Genomic DNA, 4,388 nt, shown 5'->3' on the forward strand with positions numbered 1-4,388 from the left:
CACTGGTAGTCGCCCCAAGCGCGTTCGATGCTTGGACCATTCCGAGGCGGCCCTGAAGCCTCTTCCGTCTAGCCGTTGGGTCCTTCTCGCCGCATCCCTCGCCTCGCACCCCGATTGCTATGCGGTGAGGCTCCTCGGCCGCCTTGGAACTATCTGTGTATCGGACGCGTCGCGGGATAAGGGGTTGTCACTGGTAGTCGCCCCAAGCGCGTCCGATGCTTGGACCATTCCGAGGCGGACCCGAAGCCTCTTCCGTCTAGCCGTTGGGTCCTTCTCGCCGCATCCTTCGCCTCGCACCCCGATTGCTATGCGGTGAGGCTCCTCGGCCGCCTCGGAACTATCTGTGTATCGGACGCGTCGCGGGATAAGGGGTTGTCACTGGTAGTCGCCCCAAGCGCGTCCGATGCTTGGACCATTCCGAGGCGGACCCGAAGCCTCTTCCGTCTAGCCGTTGGGTCCTTCTCGCCGCATCCCTCGCCTCGCACCCCGATTGCTATGCGGTGAGGCTCCTCGGCCGCCTTGGAACTATCTGTGTATCGGACGCGTCGCGGGATAAGGGGTTGTCACTGGTAGTCGCCCCAAGCGCGTCCGATGCTTGGACCATTCCGAGGCGGACCCGAAGCCTCTTCCGTCTAGCCGTTGGGTCCTTCTCGCCGCATCCCTCGCCTCGCACCCCGATTGCTATGCGGTGAGGCTCCTCGGCCGCCTTGGAACTATCTGTGTATCGGACGCGTCGCGGGATAAGGGGTTGTCACTGGTAGTCGCCCCAAGCGCGTCCGATGCTTGGACCATTCCGAGGCGGACCCGAAGCCTCTTCCGTCTAGCCGTTGGGTCCTTCTCGCCGCATCCCTCGCCTCGCACCCCGATTGCTATGCGGTGAGGCTCCTCGGCCGCCTTGGAACTATCTGTGTATCGGACGCGTCGCGGGATAAGGGGTTGTCACTGGTAGTCGCCCCAAGCGCGTCCGATGCTTGGACCATTCCGAGGCGGCCCCGAAGCCTCTTCCGTGTAGCCGTTGGGTCCTTCTCGCCGCATCCCTCGCCTCGCACCCCGATTGCTATGCGGTGAGGCTCCTCGGCCGCCTTGGAACTATCTGTGTATCGGACGCGTCGCGGGATAAGGGGTTGTCACTGGTAGTCGCCCCAAGCGCGTCCGATGCTTGGACCATTCCGAGGCGGCCCCGAAGCCTCTTCCGTGTAGCCGTTGGGTCCTTCTCGCCGCATCCCTCGCCTCGCACCCCGATTGCTATGCGGTGAGGCTCCTCGGCCGCCTTGGAACTATCTGTGTATCGGACGCGTCGCGGGATAAGGGGTTGTCACTGGTAGTCGCCCCAAGCGCGTCCGATGCTTGGACCATTCCGAGGCGGACCTGAAGCCTCTTCCCTCTAGCCGTTGGGGCTTTCTCGCCGCATCCCTCGCCTCGCACCCTGATTGCTATGCTGTGAGGCTCCTCGGCCGCCTTGGAACTATCTGTGTATCGGACGCATCGCGGGATAAGGGGTTGGCAGTGGTAGTCGCCCCAAGCGCATCCGATGCTTGGACCATTCCGAGGCGGCCCTGCAGCCTCTTCCGTCTAGCCGTTGGGGCCATCTCGCCGCATCCCCCACCTCGCACCACGATTGCTATGCGGTGAGGCTCCTTGGCCGCCTCGGAACTATCTGTGTATCGGACGCATCGCGGGATAAGGGGTTGTCACTGGTAGTCGCCCCAAGCGCGTCCGATGCTTGGACTATTCCGAGGCGGCCCTGCAGCCTCTTCCGTCTAGCCGTTGGGGCCATCTCGCTGCATCCCCCACCTCCTCGGCCGCCTCGGAACTATCTGTGTATCGGACGCATCGCGGGATAAGGGGTTGGCAGTGGTAGTCGCCCCAAGCGCGTCCGATGCTTGGACTATTCCGAGGCAGCCCTGCAGCCTCTTCCGTCTAGCCTTTGGGGCCATCTCGCCGCATCCCTCGCCTCGCACCCCGATTGCTATGCGGTGAGGCTCCTCGGCCGCCTGGGAACTATCTTCGTATCGGACGCATCGCGGGATAAGGGGTTGTCACTGGTAGTCGCCCCAAGCGCGTCCGATGCTTGGACTATTCCGAGGCGGCCCTGTGGCCTCTTCCGTCTAGCCGTTGGGGCCATCTCGCCGCATCCCCCACCTCGCACCCCGATTGCTATGCGGTGAGGCTCTTCGGCCGCCTTGGAACTATCTTCGTATCGGACGCATCGCGGGATAAGGGGTTGTCACTGGTAGTGGCCCCAAGCGCGTCCGATGCTTGGACTATTCCGAGGCGGCCCTGCAGCCTCTTCCGTCTAGCCGTTGGGGCCATCTCGCCGCATCCCCCACCTCGCACCCCGATTGCTATGCGGTGAGGCTCCTCGGCCGCCTTGGAACTATCTTCGTATCGGACGCATCGCGGGATAAGGGGTTGTCACTGGTAGTCGCCCCAAGCGCGTCCGATGCTTGGACTATTCCGACGCGGCCCTGTGGCCTCTTCCGTCTAGCCGTTGGGGCCATCTCGCCGCATCCCCCACCTCGCACCCCGATTGCTATGCGGTGAGGCTCCTCGGCCGCCTTGGAACCATCTTCGTATCGGACGCATCGCGGGATAGGGGGCTGTCACTGGTAGTCGCCCCAAGCGTGTCCGATGCTTGGACCATTCCTAGGCGGCCCTGAAGCCTCTTCCGTCTAGCCGTTGGGGCCTTCCCGCCCCATCCCTCGCCTCGCACCCCCGATTGCTATGCGGTGAGGCTCCTCGGCCGCCTTGGAACCATCTGTGTATCGGACGCATCGCGGGATAAGGGGTTGGCACTGGCAGTCGCCCCAAGCGCGTCCGATGCTTGGACCATTCCGAGGTGGCCCTGAAGCCTCTTCCGTCTAGCCGTTGGGGCCTTCCCGCCCCATCCCTCGCCTCGCACCCCGATTGATATGCGGTGAGGCTCCTCGGCCGCCTTGGAACTATCTGTGTATCGGACGCATCGCGGGATAAGGGGTTGGCACTGGTAGTCGTCCCAATCGCATCCGATGCTTGGACCATTCCGAGGCGGCCCTGCAGCCTCTTCCGTTTAGCCGTCGGGGCCTTCCCGCCGCATCCCTCGCCTCGCATCCCGATTCCTATGCAGTGAGTCTTCTCGGCCGCCGCGGAACTATACCTGTTATTGCTACTGCATCCTTCGGCTGGTAACCTCCTCTGCCGCCTTGGAACGTTCTCTTTGTCGGACGCGTCGCGGGATAAGGGGTTGGCACTGGTAGTCGCCCCAAGCGCGCCCGATGCATAGACCGCTCCGAGTCGACCTTGCTTTCAGCCTCTCACATGCATAGACCTCTCTGAGTCGACCCTGCAGCCTCTCACGTTTAGCCTTTGGAATCTCGCCTCACAACATGATTGCTATCCTTGATGCATCCCTTGCCTCGAGCCCTGATTGCTTTCTTGGCTGCATCCCTCCTCTCCTCACAGCCCGGTTGTCATCACTGCTTCATCCGTCGCTTCATGCATTCTGGCTGCTGGGCCCTTCCCACCGCACACCTCGATTGCTATCTCTTCTGCATCACACACCCCGATTGCTATCTCTGCTACATCCCTCGGCTCTCACTTCTGCATCCTTCGCCTCACACCTCGATTGCTATCAATGCTGCATCCGTAACCTCACACCCCGATTGCTATGCGGGGAGGCTCCTTGGCCGCCTTGGAAATTTCTGTGTGTCGGACGCACCGCGGGATAAGGGGTTGGCACTGGTAGTCGCCCCAAGTGCGCCCGATTCTTAGACCGCTTCGAGGTGACCTCGTAGCCTCTTTCGTCCAGGCTTCCTGCCTTCAACGCCCTTTTTACACCTCGATTGCTATGCGCGGGCTCGTTGGCGTCTATCACCTCTCTGCGAAGAGTGGCACGATGATTGTTGGGGTAAATCGTAGCAGTCCGATCTCTGGCCTTGGGCCATTGTGAGGGCTGATCGATTTCCTGTGCGCATCTCGTGTTCGCCCAGTAACAGACTCGACGACTTGTAATCGGTCTTGTTCCCGATTGTTCCTGGAGGTAGTCTTCGGAACTCTTGGATTTGACCTGTCACTCGAACTGTCCTCTTCCGAGGATGCTTGTGTGTGTGTGCTTGTGCCATTTCCTTGGCGGTATTAACGAGATATTAAAGAGCGGAGTGAGCGCCTCGCCCAGCTATGTTTGGGGCTCTCACTCCCTTACCCGGTGTGCGACCGCTTTGCACGTAGGTTGCGGAGCATCGCGACTCTTTCGATGTTTGGCGGTTGTCTTCCGGTGATGCGTTGGTCCCGAAGTGCACGTTACTAGCATTTCTGCCATTGTTCTCGATCTTTGGCACGTTCCTTCGTTGCAATTGGATATATATCTCCGTTTATACGCGCAGGCTTCTCCCGCCTATTCAGCGCTGTCC

The sequence above is a fragment of the Cryptomeria japonica genome, unplaced genomic scaffold (assembly GCF_030272615.1).
Source record: "Cryptomeria japonica unplaced genomic scaffold, Sugi_1.0 HiC_scaffold_172, whole genome shotgun sequence".
NCBI classification, from domain to species: domain Eukaryota; kingdom Viridiplantae; phylum Streptophyta; class Pinopsida; order Cupressales; family Cupressaceae; genus Cryptomeria; species Cryptomeria japonica.